Here is a 16,274-nt window from a genome sequence, read left to right on the forward strand (position 1 = left end):
TTCAAATTGCATCAACTCTGAGGTATCCCTTTCATAATTAATGAGAAAGAAATGTCAACAGAGAGTAAAATTCAGTTTTGACAGGGATGTCAAAGAATAATTCAATGATTCAGTAATTCAATAATTATATCTATGAAATAATTCAATAATTATATCTATGAAATAATTCAATAATTCAATCTACGAAATAATTTCACCAATTTGGAAAATAATATGAAATGATAAAACAAAAGTAATATTCATAGGATCATCAGTTTAGAGCTGGAAGGAACCACAAAAGTCATTCATTCAAATTCACTTTGCAGATAGGAAACTGAGGCACAGAGAGGATATGTGTTTCCGAGATCACAAATCTAATACAGATTTTCCTGATTCATATTCAGTGATTCCTGCTCTATCATGCTGCTTCCCATGCACGCTCTGACCCAACAAACATATTTTCAGGTTTCTGCTTTTAGAGGGTTGGTTCAAGAAAGAAACAGTGGCTCTACCTAAAAATATCCATACCAGTACTGTCTATAAATTGGATACCTGGAAAAAAAATCCACTATATGCTCAATGATTGAAGAATGACTGAATTATTGTGATTCATGAATCAGTCAATCAATTGACAAATTTATGTTCCAGCTATTGTGCTAGTAGACATAAGAATGAAAGAAGGGGCTTGCTTGCTATGAACAAGAATATACAGTGTATATATGTATGAACTATGGGAAAGATATATAAAGTGATATAAAATTTGAAAAGATTTAAATTTCTTTTGACTTTTTGAATTTATCATTCCTTAATAGTATGATATTCATTGACAAACTACCTTATACAAATTTTTTGCATATATTAATATTTATTTTATATTTTTGTTATGCATGTGCTTATATGGGCATATTTTATATCAAGTATATGCATACATGTATTATATTTGTTGTATGTAAAAGATAAATGTAAAACAAATACATTCAGATGAACACAACTGCTTCACAGATATTAATGTCAACTAGCAGGAAACGTTATGTTAACAATGGACAGCGTCAGACAATGTCAGTGTTATGACTCCTGTTCCTTGTTCTCAGTTTCTTTTTATGACCCTATAAATGACAAAAGGATATATGTACACACAAACATCTATATTTACATACATGTGTGTATGTATATGTATATGTGCATGTGTATGTATGTATATGTGTATGTATATGTAGGTGTATACGTACAAATGGTATCCTGGTGTTTGAATGTGAGTTTCTTAGGGGCAGAGTCTTTTTGTTTTTGTATTCCCAGCTCTCAGTGCACAATCTGGATCATAGTAAATGCTTAATAAATGCTTATTAATTGCATTAGTGGCAACTATGTGGTACAATGCTGAGAGTACTAGGCCTGGAGTCAAGAAGACCTGATCTCAAATCCAACCCTAGAAACTAGTTCTGTAACCCTGGGCAAGGATCTTAATCATTGTCTGCTTCAGTTTCCTTATTTATAAAGTGAAGATAATAGCAACATCTACTTCTCAGCATTGTTGTGAGGATCAAATGAGATAACATATGTAAAATGCATTGCATACCTTAAAGTGCTAGCAAAGAAAGAAACTCAGTTCAGTGCATTCATTCATCCATTCATTCATCCAGAGAAGGATAACCAGGATGGTGAGACATAAGTCATGCCATTCGTAATTGGAAAGAAATGAGGTGGTTGATAATGCTTTATCTGGAGAGCAGACAACTTAAAAGGCAATGGTTTCTGTCATTAAGTATCTAAAAGGTTGCCTGTTATAAGAAAGGATTCAATTTATTCTGCTTGGCCTAGGATATCAGAAGGGGGAGCAATGTATGGAAGTTGAAGATTTCAACTTGATATAAAGAAAAGGTTTTTAAAAACTTAAAACTGTCCCCATATGGACTAGGCTACTTGGAAAGGTAATAGGTTCTGAATCCCTGGAATGTTTCACATGAAGACTAGATGACCACCTTTCAGGGAATTTGTTGAGGGAATTCCTGGTTAGGTACACATTGAAGTGGATGCCCCCTGGAGGTCTCTTTCAACTCTTAGATCCTGTAATTCTATGATTCAGTCTTCTTAGCAAAGCACAAAAGCAGGAAATCCCTACTTACTGGGGGGTTAGGGGGTCCAAATGATCTTTAGCACATCTGGTCTCCAGACTGCATGAAGCAATGCAAAGAGGGTCTAGGGACAGAACACGTCTTCCAGCCCTAAGCTGGAATCTGCCCAGGACAATCAAAAGTGCCATGATTTGTATACTTTTATAGCTCAGAAAATAATCCTGCTGGTGTCCTTCCTGATCAAAGGCAAATCATGCTGGCCAAACACCTCGTTCATAAATAACTTTCAACCCAAAGTAAACTTTGTCTGCTGAATTAGAAAGCCTTGGAAATAGAGGCAATTGTGAGAAAATGGAGGTGGATTTTTTCCAAAGGACTCTGGGGGCTGTGCTACTATAACACCAACTAGTTTTCTGACAACCATAGCAGGAGAGTATTTAATGTTAAGTCCTGGTGGAAACCAGGATACCATAGAAACCCAGAATGTCAGGTTTTAAAACACAGAGTCATAGACTGTCTGACCCTACAAGGACCTAAGATTCATAAAGCATGGGGGCCAAAGTTGGAAGAACTCTTGGAATTATTGAATTCAATCTATTTCATTTGAATCCAATTCAACAAGTATGTGTTTGGGAGGCAGCATGGTACAATGGAAAGAGACCTGGTTTTGGTGGCAGAGGTCTGGAGTTCAAATCCCAGCTTCACCACTTCCATTGGGTGATCTTCAGCAAATGATTTAACTTCTTTAGGGCTTCAGTTTCCTCATTTGCTAAATGAGAGAGCTGGACCAGATAAATCTCTAAGGTGTATGTGTGTTCCTCCTTTGTTACCAAAGAAGACCATGCCATCAGAGAAATGATGACGTAACTTGCACTTGACTTCATTTTGAGTGAGGGAGGGCTGTGCAGGTCACCAGCCTCTCTTCTCTTCAAGAGCCATCTGAATCCAGTGACCAGTCCTTCCAACTAGAGATCTATGTGCATAAGATAAATTTTAATAAGAAACTACTAAATGTTAGTCATGGAACAAAGACTAAAATGAAACAGTTTAAAGAGTTTTAATAGGGACAGCTAGGTGGCACAGTGGATAGAGTGCTGGGCCTGTGGTCTGGAAGACCTGAGTTCAAATCCAGCTTCAGACACATACTAGCTGTGTGACCCTGGGCAAGTCACTTAACCCTGTTTGTCTCCATTTTCTCATCTGTAAAATGAGCTGGAGAAGAAAATGTCAAACCATTCCAGTATCTCTGCCAAGAAAACCCCAAATGGGATCATAAAGAGTTGGACATGCCTGGAAAATGACTAAAAAACAAGGAGCTTGCATTCTGCTTGGGGATATGGCATGTAAGACTTCTTGTTCAGCCATGGCTAGCTCTGTGTTTCTTGGCAAAGATCCTGGAATGGTTTCTTATTTCCTTCTCTAGTGTGTTCCCATTTTATAGATGAGGAGATGAGGAAAATAGCGATTAAGTAACTAGCCCGGGGTTGCACAGCTAGCTAGTATCTGAGGTCAGATTAAAATTCAAATTTTCCTGATTCCAGGTGCTCTATCCACTGCACCAATTAGCGTTCCCCTCTCCCCCAACTTCCAGCATACACACAAACCAGTTTAATACAAGGTAAGTTAAGGAAGGAGAGAACATTGGGGGAGAAACTGGAAAGGCTTTATGGAGATATTTGAAATGAGTATTACAGGAAGATAGCATTCTGAGAAGTGGGGTTTGAGGTTTGACTTGTGTGAATACATGGAGGAAAGAGATAAATGTCTGGTGTGGGGAATAGTTGGGGTTTCAGTTTGTCTGAAACACCATTTGTGAAGGGGAGTATTATGAACGGAGAGAATAAGTATATTACTCAGGGTCACACAACTATTGAGTGTCTAAAACAGAATTAGAGTCTATATCTAGAAGAAGCACTGTGAGATAGATTTTGGGTTCATTGAGGAACTAGGGAGAATAGCCTGGATACCAAGAGAAATGGAAGCAAGGATTAAACCTTAAGTGACTGAGTAATGACTATAGAGGGAAGATATAGATGTGACAGTAGGGACAAATGGGGACTATTCCAACTCTTCCTTCAGTGGTTCAGTGGATCTAAGGATTAGCAAGAAGGGAGAAACTAAAATTGGAGATGGTGGCTGGGGATGAAGGGTCCTCCAGTGGGGGATAGGTTTCTATAAATTCAAGATGGAAAGAAGAGATTTCAGATGAAGGTAAATTGATAAATGACCAAGTAGGCATTTCAGAAGTCACAGAAGAAAAGGACAACAGAAGAGAAGAAAGTAAATATGTAGAGAAGTAGTGAGAGGAGAGGAGTATACAGTTTAGAGTCACAGGGATAAGTAGAGCAGCAGTGGCCTCTGAGGAAAGGAACCTTATGTCATTAATTTCAGGCTCAACAGTATGAAAGAATACCCTGTATCAAGGAGATGAAGATGGTGGGACTGAGAGACAGCTGGTCTCTTGGATTTCTAAGTTTCCTTCCATCTCTGTCATTTTACAAGTTTAATGCTTCCTTAGGATTCAAAATTCCAATCATCAGGACCCTAAAAAATGGCCATATTTCGGGTAATGGTGCTATCAATATTAGTTACAGTATTTTGTTGTTTGTCCTTTGTTTTCAAAGAGGACCAATGATATGACAGGGGAATGTTTTGACTTGCACATGAATTGGATTTATGTGAGGCAGAATTGCACAAAGTCATCAGCCTCATGGATCAAGAGATGAAAGGGACCTCAGAGATTTAGTTCAAACGTCTTATTTTCTCTAGGACTTGGAAGAATTAAGTGATTTGTTCAAACTCACAAAATAAGTGTCAGAGGTGGAATTTGAACCTGTCATCTGGCTCCAAGACCAGTGCTTTTTTCTGATTTACTACACATGTATAAAGGACCCCTTTTACATTTGGACACTGGACTAATCTGCATGACAGTGTCTCCCTGTTTTATGTTTGGGGTGATGCTATCTGTCTATGAGATATTTAGTATGAACATCTCTGAAGAATTAAAATTGGGGGTCATGCAAACATCAGTGGAAAGAAATAAGTTGGGACTAAGTAGGTTCTAACACATTATCCTCTAAGAATTTCACAGGAGAAATGGTGGAGACCATTTCATCAGAAAGATGGATTATGGTTGGTTAGTCATTTTAGTTGTGTCTGACTCTTCATGACCGCATGTTTTTTCTCTTTTTTTTGGCAAAGATGTTGGAGTGTTTTGTCATTTCCTTCTCCAATTCATTTTAGAAATGAGGAAACTGGGACAAACAGAGATTAAGTGATTTGCTCAGGGTCACACAGCTAATAAGTATTCGAGACTGGATTTGAACTCAACTCTTTCTGCCTCCAGGTCTAATACTGAGTCCTCTGTGCTACCTATCTCTCTCTTGGCTATTAATTTGGCTTAGACTCAGATTTCTCTTAGAGACTGTATTCAAAGCCTTTGTAGATTCAGAAATCATGTCAGAAACACCAATATGGGACTCTAGTGGGAGGCAGCTTGAGGTGGTAGAAAGAACTTGGGTCAATTCAACCTAGATTGGCTTCAGGACTCATTTCCACTCCTCGTCTGCTCTTTGCTCACTGTATGATTTTAGATTAATCACTTCTTCTTCCTGGGATTAATTTAAAAAATAGTGATTATTTTTTATTTTTATATTTCCCAATGTATCCCTCCCCCTTCCTTTCCTAGAGAACCATCCCTTACAATAAATAAAATTTTTAAAAAGTGGTTTAGAAAAGTCAATGAATACATCAATCCAATCTTATAGAATATGAAGTATTCCATATCCATAATCCTCTATCTTTGCAAAAATGATGAGACTTCGATGGACTTTGTGTCATTTCTGTGAAATCAGAAAAATGGAAAGTTTCTTTTTCTTTTCAAATGTTATTGGTATCTTCTGTTTTTATATCACTTGCATATCCCAATATATTCCCCTCCCATTCCCAGATAGCCATCCCTAATAACATGGAATTTTTTAAAAGAGAAAAAAACAATTCAGCAAAAATTAACCCACACATCAACTAAGTCTAACATTTCCCACATTGTCCAGGCCATGAAGGGTTCTTTCTTGCCTTGACTTTCTATTCCATTTCTTCATTCTGCAAGTTCTAAGATCCCTTCCAGCTCTGAAATCCTGCTTCTCAGATAAATACTTGTGACATCCCTACAACTTCATGTGGGAGCTCTTAGCTAATTAGTATCCTCAGAGTAAAGCCCCTTATATTTCTCTAAGTGTATATAGCTTTTATCTGGTTCTTTTCAAAATGAGCAGCAGAGTAGTATAGTGGTTAGCAATCTGATTTTGGAAATGAGAAGACCTGCCTCTGTCACCTATTGGCAGTGTGACCCTGGACAAAGCCATAACTTCTCATTGCTCTATTAACTGAGATGCAGAGAAAGCCCTTGGCCTGGATTCTTAAAGGGAGTCTTCACACCTGCGAGTTTCTCTTTATCAGTGAAGTTACAGACCCAGTCCTACATTAAAAAAGAAAAACAAAACCCAACAACCCAGTCCTCAACATTAAAAAACCATACCCTCTCTCTGCTCACCTCCCTCTCCCAAACACTTTGTTTAAGACAAAGGCTTAATCACACATTGATGTGTCTTGGCTAGGCAGGCTTGAGCCAGGAAAGTCTCCTAAGCAGACGACTAGTGTTTTATCTATGCAGGGTGCCTTCTTAAGCTTTTCTTGAGATCAAAGTGCTCCAATGGGGGGATTTTTCCTCCTGTGTCAGCAAGCTGATGGCTTCAGGATGCTGTCTGGGAGCTGAGGGGTTTAGGCTACTCAAACATAATGTAGAATCAGCAATTTGTCTTTCCTTATCCTCTCCTCCCCACTTCCTGCAACTCCACCCTGATCCCTTAGCTCTCCCTGTCCCTGTTTGACATACAAACCTGATTGACCTGTAAGGCCTGAGTTGGCCAAGGAAATACAGGATTTGGGGCAATTCCAGTATTTACCAGATGTCAGAAGATAAATGTCCTTTAATCCCTTAATCCCATTTCATAGTATGGGCCCGTGCTTAGCTTTGAGCACAGAAAGAAGAAATTATCTTTTTGTCTTAGGCAACACAGAGCCCTAAATTGGGAGGGAGGCGACTTGGATTCAGATCATAGCTTTACTGTTAACTTACAGTGTGACCATAAGCAAGTGGTCATTTCTTTATGGGACTTAGTTTCTTCATCTGTAAAATCCATGGGTTAGAATGAATGATTGATAGAATTCTTTTTTCCTCTTATATTTTATGTCCTATATTTCTCTGGAAACTTCCATCTCTGGCATTATTATTGTTGATAATGATAAGAATAATTTCAATTTCTATATTGCATTATTTTGCCATGTTTTCTTTGAAATGATAATATGAAATATTTCCTTGAAAAAATAATATCAATTTCCTTGAAATAATAATAGGAATATTATTTCCATTTTACAGATGAGGAAATTAAGGCACAGAAAAGTTAAATGATGTGCCCTTGTGATGTGTCTTATAGCAAGTAAGAGACTAAATCTGAACCCAAGCCTTCTGGCTCTAACTCTGAAGTTCTTTGTAGTACATCATGGTGATTCTGTATTTTATGATTCTAAGGTCCCTTCCAACTCTAACATTCTCTAATTTTGTGGTCTGAAGTCTCTTCTTCTAGCTTTAAAATTCCATGTTCTATGATTCTAATGCCTTCTCCAGCTTGGACAACAGATTGCTTGATTTGAGAGAGTGGGGGGTGGGTCAAGAAGAGTTGTGGGGGAGAGGTCTTTATTCTAGGTTACTTTAAGCCAGAAAGATAGGCCTTTCTGTTCAGAGTGAGATTCATTTAACCAACCAGTAAAGGAGAGTTTACTTTTCCTTAGCATTCTTGAATGGCTAAGCAAGGAGGAAGAGCCCAGTGATCAGAGATCATAAGGGTCCTATGCAGCCTGTAAGGGTGCAAGCACACCTCAGAGGACAGAGAAAGACTCAGAAGGTGTGATCCAGGACTGTGCTGTTGCTGGCCTTCTAGTCCAAAATCACCTGTGCCCAGTTCTTTCTTATTTTCTGGGTCTACAAGCCTGAGCAACTCCCAGCACAATTTATACAGAAATATTTCCCCAAGGACGTGGATATGGACCCACAGGAAAACCCATCCTGGAATCTGGACTGTATTACTCTACTACTAAAAAACCTCCTCTTACTCTTCTTCCAGTGAGTACAACCCCACAGTGTAAAAGCTACTCTGATAAACACCAAAATTGAGGCCTGATTTCATGTGAGGTCTCAAAGTGGGAAAGATGGCGCCCCTATTGGGAATACTGGCAGCAGCTGGTGCTGTTGTACCCCCTTTTATCCTGCCTCTTTGATTTTAGTGACAGAAGGAACAGGGATTGATATTTTCTAAGATGCCACTTTCAGCCACTGCATCCCAAGAAATGATTGATGTGATGTTTTTCATCTTTGCCAGGGAGCTTTAGCCTGGCAGAGGCTCAAGCTATGATCTGGTGCCACAGTATTTTTTTTCCAGTGATCTGCTCCATGTTCTGGGTGGGCACAGGGAGGAGGTTTTGGGTGAAAGGCCCTCTTGTGGCGTGGTGAGGTGAGAAGAGAGGCTTGGGTCCTTCCTGATGAATTGCCTGAGCCTTCTTCCTTTCTCGTACCTTGGACCAAGGGAATGAACCACAGAGAACTGGGAGAGAGTGATGGAAGGTTTTGCCTTGGCTCAATTACTATGTTTTGGAACACCTAGGAGGTTGTGTATTTCAGGAAGCCCCTGGTGTGTGTGGAAGGGGAGAGAGAGGGTGAGAAACAGTGGTCCACACTCCCTCTTGTTGTGCCGTTGCTTTGAAAATGCCCTAAGTCTATGAGACTGTTTGGAGGCTGTTTTCCAGCTACAAACATTTTTAGGTAGTGAAGCCCAGCATTGACTCAAACCTTTGCTCCTGGGGTTGAGGTTGGGTCTTTATTCGAGCCTTAAAAACACACACACACACACACACATACACACACACACAGAAAAGAACACATTCATGAAATCATCCACATTAATCACTACTGATAGTTCAGGAAAGGACAGAGGCCACCAGTAGACTGGAAAGGAAGAAAGGGGTTATAAAGAATTATTTATTAGTTAAAAGCAAGCTAAAGAGACCTGAAGAAATGGGCTATAACAAGGCATTGTTCCAAAAGATAGTTTTTTTCTTCAAAGCTACAATGTCATATTTTGTTACATTTGGATTTTCCAGTGTGTATGTGTGGATATGAGAGAGACAGAGACAGAGAGAGATGGAGGGATGGAGGGAGGGAGGGAGAGAGACAGCCAGAGAAGAAAGGAGGAAAAGAAGAGAGAGACAGAGGGAGATAGAGAAACAGAGACAGAGAGAGAGACAGAGACAGAAATTAATTTTGGAGGGGAATTAATGGCTTATCCTGTTCTTAGGAAAGACCAGTAGGCTGATTGTATAGTAATATTTTCCATTTTACTGAATAATTTGTGGCACATAAACTTTCAGCTGCCCATAATTTTCAGCCTGATCACCTTCCCAATCCCTGTCTGAGTCTAGTCAATAATACAAATTTAATCCCATGTTTATATGGAATCTTCCACCCATAGGTGTACCGTAGGACACAAGGGCTGTTCTCACTCTGGCTGAAACAAAACTCTTTCTTGAAGGCAGTAACTCTTTAGATTGGCAGCAGGATATGATGAATTCACTTGGGAAGTGACCTAGCCTTTACCACTTATGAGTTGTGCAAACTTGGATGAGTCAGCAACATAGTACAATGTAAAAGTGTTGGCTTTAGAATCAGAAAAACGCGAATACAAATTCTTATTCTTCACTTTACTAGCTTTGTGATCTTGGACAAATCACATAAGAGCCTCTGGATCCTTATCTGTTAAATCGATAGTGGTGGAGCTGGTATCCTAGATGACCCCTGATGATCTAGATGTCCCTTCCCACCAGGGGTGTGCTGGAATCAGCTCCAACTGGTTCATCAGAGATGATTGTTACTAGCATATGCTCAAATCAGGGCATGATATATTGTTTTGTTGATTTTTCTAGACTTAAGAAAGTGTGGGATAAAATGTTAATAATTCAGATTAAACTTGAAAGTTTTTCATGTGTACATTTTTTTCCCTTGGAGACTTTTTTGCCAAACATTTACCCCCATTTCCAGCTCTAACTTTGCAGTGAAACTTTGTAGTATAAAAAGTTTAAGAGACATGATTTCTGGGTAATTAATAATTTTATAAATAATGCTAAAATTTTATTAATAAAAGAGATCAGTGGCACTCTCAAATGCCAAAGACCCCTCATGGCAGTGAACTCACTGGAAGAATGAGTATTCCTGAGGGTAGCAATCATCTCTGATTGGTTAACAATTAATGACAAAATGAATATTATAATGAGGGATAGGGCTATATTCCAATAAGGGTCTTGGGGTATGTGACACTGAGCATCTAAATCTTGCTCAAAGAGATTTATCAATTTCCATATCACCCATCTGACAAAAGGTAGAATCCACATTTTCCCAGATCTATCCAAGTAAACACAATGACAGGAATCCACCCATTCACCTAAACTCAGAATTTCTTTTACTGTCTTTGATTAGATCTTATCTTAGCTAAGTCTTTGCCCAAGATTTCCCACACTAGTTGATTTCAAGATGAAGAAGCAGAAGAGAGGAAAAACCTTAATCCTAAATCAACAATTAGGTATTAATAAAAGAGAGAAATAATTAGTTCTCTCATTCTGCCTGAGCCATTCTATAAAATGTGGTGGTTGCATGAAGATCCCTTCCATTATCCCATATTCCAAAGCTCTAAGGCCCCTTTAAGCTCTGATATTCTGTGTATCCATAATTCTAAGGGATTTTTCCAGTGATATGAGTCATTACAGGGTTAGTGAGAGGAAAGACACTGCCCAGCCTCTACAGTGTTTGAAGGAGATTTCTGAATATTCAGTCATTGCAAGTAGAGTAAGGTCTACTGGGGACATGGAAAAACAGAGGGAAAGAGTGAATTTGTAGGAGCTATCCTGAGGTTGTTTGGACATTACTATTCACCTAATATTAGAGTGGAATTGTAGAGATAAGGGAAGAAAGAGAAGAATGAAACTCTTAAGCACTGAAGGAGCCTTAAAGGCAATATGGCTTAGTGGATAGAGACCTGACCTTGGAGTTGGGAAGACCTGGTTTCAAGTGCTGTTTTTGACACACACTGGCTCTGTGACCCAGGGAAAGTCACTTAGCATTACTGTGCCTCAGGAAACCCTATAAGACTGTAATTACACAGTAGTGGCCTATTTGTGTTAGAAGGTATTTCTTTGCTGGGAGTCCCTTATACTAAAGAAATCACACAGCAGAAAAAGAGCAGGAACAAAAGAATATTATTGATGTTAAGTACATTAATGGAAGCTAATGGTAAATATTATAAATTTATAATAAAAAATAAATTATAAATTATTTATACAACAAAATAATTAAAGTGGTAAATCCTCATCAATGGTTATCCCAAAAAGCTTTATACCCATTATTTTATTGGCATTCAAAGCTCTTCAAAATCTAGCCCTGTCCTACTTTTCCAGTCTTATTCTAAATTACTTTGCACCATCCACTTTATTATCATAGTATAGGCAGATTGATTTACCTGCTATTCTTCACAAACAAGACCTCATCTCCCACCTCTTTGTACTCACCTTCCCTCATGCCTAGAATATATTTCTCTCTCACCTTTAACTCTTGGAATTCCTGGCTTGCTTCAAGACTCAACTCAAATGCAATCTTTTGTACAAAGTTCTTTCTGTTTCCCCCTCCCCCAGTTTTTAGTGTCTTGTGTCCAAGGTTATCCTATATCTGCTCTGTATATGTTTTGTCTGTATGTAAACACGTGCAGATCTCCTCTGTTAGAATGAAAACTCCTTGAGTGCAGGGACTATCTCACTTTTGTCTTTCTATCTCTACCATCTAACATAGTACATGGTACATAGTAGGCACTTGAAAAATGATTGCTAAATGATTGATCTTTGCAACAATGCAGTGAATTAGGCAGTGCCTCTATTTTTCAGATGGGAAAATTCAAGTTATCTTCTGAGTTTCCTCATTTTCCTTTGCTTTGACCCCGTCTTTTTTTCCACCAACTAAGTGTGGGCACTTACAAAAAGGTCCTTTCTTGTTCCTCTTCTATTTTTGCCACCTCTCCTTTGATAAGCTGTTCCCATGGATTCAATTCCCGTGGATTAATGACAGTTAGCAATTTATTTCACTTTTTGCAAAAAAACTCTTGATATATTATCTCATTTGATCCTGACAACAAACTTAAAAGACAGATACTAGTATTATCCCAATTTTATAGTTGAGGAAATTAAAGCTGAGAAAGAATTAACAACTTTCTCAGGATCCCATAGGTACTAAATATCAGACAGGATTTGAAACTTGGTCTTCTACTCCAAATCTATGTATAGCACCACTTGCTACCTCTATTCAGTTATAATATCTATGTGGATGATACTGGGATCGGTTTACCTAGCACTAATCTCTCTCCAAAGGCTAGTCTCATTTTATCAACTGTTTGCTGGACAGCTCCCTGTGAACATCCTGTTGGTATCTCTAATTCAATATACACCAAACCAAATTCATTATGTTGCCCCCTAAAACTATTCCTCTTCCAAATTTCTCCATTTCTGTTGGTGGTACCACAATTCCTCTAACCATTCAGCTTTTGTACTCTTGCATTTACTGCTGATTTTTTTCTTTTAGTCTTGTATGCTTTTGTATCTAATTAACTGTCAATTCTTGATTCTATTTCCTTATCTCTCAAATCTTTCCCCTGCTTGTGAGTCATATCTATTGCAATGGTCTCCTATTTGGCCTCATTGCTTAAAGTCTTATCTCTTTCTGAATTCAATCTCTTCAAAGTTGCCCAACTGACATTTCTACAACATACTATGACTATGTTACTCTTCCTATTCAAAAGTCTTCATTGATTCACTATTTCCCACAGGATAAAATATCAGGTCTTCAGCCTGTCACTTAAAGTCCTTCATAATCTAGCTCCTACCTACTGTTTTAGTCTTATTTCATATTGTTACCCTTCTAAAAACTTTAAAAATTTTTTTTATTGATAATGTCTTTTTAATTAAATATTTTTCTCCAATTACATGTAAAAAAGTTTTTAACTTCTTAAAATTTTGAGTTCCAAATTCTCTCCTCCCTCCTTCTCCACTCCCTTAAAATGGCAAATACTTTGATATAGGATATCTACATGCCTCATGCAAAACACATTACCACATTTGCATATTGGACATTTTGTGAAAAAAAATATAGACACCCCCCCGCCCCAAATACACAAAATTAAAATAAAAAATAGTATACTTTGATCTGCATCCATACTCCACTAGTTTTTTCTTTGGAAGTAGATAGCATTTTTCTTCAGGAGTCCTTTGGAATTTTCTTAGGTCATTAGGTTGCTGAGAATAGTTGTCATTTACAGTGGGTCATTGTATATTATTGCTGTTACCATATGCAATGTTTTTCTGGTATTGCTCACCTCATTTTTCATCAGTTAATGTAAGTTTTACCAGGATTTTCTGAAGGCAACTTGCTTGTCATTTCTTATAGCACAATAGTATTTTATCACCATTATATACCATAACTTGATCAACCATTCCCCAATTGATGGACATCCCCTCCATTTCCAACTCATTGTCATTACTAAAAGAGTTGCTATAAATATTTGTATACAAACAGATCCTTTTCCTTTAAAAAAAATTCTATTTGGGATACAGACTTAGCAATTGTATTGCTGAGTCAAAGGGTATGCACAGATTTATATCGTTTTGGGCATAGTCTTCTATTTTTTTCTTTGATTTTGTTTTATTGTTTTTGACGTCTCATGGAGTCATTAGTTTTCATTTGCCTAATTCTAATTTTTTAAGGAATTATTTTCTTCAGTGAGCTTTTGTACCACCTTTTCCATTTGGCCAATTTTATTTTTTTAAGGACCTCTTTTCTTTGGTAAATTTTTGTATATCATTTTTTTAAAAATCAATTCTCCTTCTTAAAGTGTTCTCTTCCATGGATTTTTGTACCTCTTGTACCATTTGGTCTAGTCTAGCTTTTAAGGTGTTATTTTTTGTATTCTTTTTGTACCTCCTTTATGAAACTGTTGACTTTTTTATGAATCACTTTCATTTCCTTTCCTCATTTTAATTCTGCCTCTCTTTTTTGATATTAAAATTTCATTTTAAGCTCTTCTAGAGCCTAAGGTCAATTTACATTTTCTTTTGAACTTTGCACATATCTGCTTTGAGTGTATTATCTTCTTCTGAGTTAGTATTTTGATCTTCCCTGTCACCATAGTAACTTTCTATGGTCAGGTTATTTTGTTGTTGGTATTGCTGTTTGATCGTTTTTCCTAGCTTTTTTATTTTGACTTTTAACTTTATTTTAAAGTTAGATACTCTGCTCTTGGTATATAGGAGGCACTGTCACAGGTTTCAAATTTTTCATGGTGCTGTCTTCTGGGCTAATTCTGGGGATCTGTAAGTTTCAATTTTTCCAAGGTAATGTGATCTAAGAAGAAGTATGCTCAGTGTTCTCTTGACCTCTGCTCTGGTCTGTGAGTGATCACAAGTACTCCTTTATACCTGGAACTGTGACTAGGATCCTTGCTCCTGCTATACCTCCTTCTTACCCTGGGACTATGATCCAGAACCTCATATGGGCAATATAACAGAGTCCTCCAACCAGTGTCACAAAGCATCTCATGTAATTTCCTTCTAACTAGTTGTCTGACCCCCTAACTGTCTGTAGACCAAGAGTTCCAAAACCTGCTGCTGCAGATTTAGTCACACCCAATGCTTGTTACTGACTTCTGCCTAGTACAGAGGCCCAGGATTCCACTGCTGTCTTACCCCAAGGCCCTCATGGACTAGATTCTTGCCTGCCCAAGGGTTTTGGACTCATTCCTTGCTTGAACCAGGGCTTAGGGCCTTGCTTTTGACTTTCCTGGATTGGCCTGATCTAGAATGCATTCTACTCTCAGTGCAGTGAGGAAAACTTTTCCTGCTGCCCTTCTAAGTTGTCTTGGGCCAGAAAATTGCTTCACCTTGTTCTTATGTTGGTTTTGCCAATCCAGAATTCATTTTCAGGTATTATTTTGATAGTCTTAAGAGAAAAATTGGGAGGGGAGGGAGAATTCCCCTTTTAGAGGGGAATAAGCTTCATTTTTCTTTAGAGTCCTTCCCATTCTTTTTCCTAGAGTTATTCCTCATAACAAGAAGAAGAAAAGGAAGAAAAGAAGCAGTTCAGCAAAACCAGCCAACACATCAGCTGAGTCTGATATTATATGCAACATTCCACTGCCATGATCCTTCAACCTCTTTAAAGAAATTCTCATATTTTCTTTGGGGACAGTCTTGGCCATCACAATTATAGAACACAGCTTCATTTACATACTGTTGTAGTCAAACTGGCACATGTTTCCCACATATAATATCTTCCATATCTGGTACTTGGCACAAGTGATTCTTTATGTCTAGATTACACCCCTTCCTCACTTCTTTCTTTTTTAAAATTAATTTATTTATTTAAGTTTTCCACATTCATTTCCACCAAATTCTGAGTTCCAACTTTTCTCCCCATTTCTCCCCTCCCCTCACCCCCAAACGCCAAACATTCTAATTACCTCTATCACCAATCTTATCTTCCTTTTAGCATTCCTCCCTTCCCTTAACCCCATCTTCTCTTTTGTCCTGTGGGGCAAAATAAGTTTCTATACCCCATTACCTGCATTTCTTATTTCCTAGTTGTATGCAAGAACAATGCTCAATAGTTGCTCCTAAAACTTTGAGGTCCAGCTTCTCTTGCTCCCTCTCTCCCCACCCAACCCCATTGAGAGGGCAAGCAATTCAACATAAGCCATATCTGTGTAGTTTTACAAATGCCTTCCATAATAGTCATGTTGTGTAAGACTAACTGTATTTCCCTCCATCCTATCCTGCCCCCCCATTTCTTCTATTCTCTCTTTTGACCTTGTCCCTCCCCAAGAGTGTTGACTTCTAATTGCTCCCTCCTCCCATTTCCTTCCCTTTCATCATCCCCCCCCACCCTGCTTATCTCCTCCCCTACTTTCCTGTATTGTAAGATAGGTTTTCATACCAAAATGAGTGTGCATTTCATTTCTTTCTTGAGTAGAATGTGTTGAGAGTAAGCTTCATGTTTTCTCTCTCACCTCCTACCCTTTTTCCTCC

This window comes from Notamacropus eugenii, chromosome 1 (genome assembly GCF_028372415.1).
Source record: "Notamacropus eugenii isolate mMacEug1 chromosome 1, mMacEug1.pri_v2, whole genome shotgun sequence".
In the NCBI taxonomy this organism is placed as follows: domain Eukaryota; kingdom Metazoa; phylum Chordata; class Mammalia; order Diprotodontia; family Macropodidae; genus Notamacropus; species Notamacropus eugenii.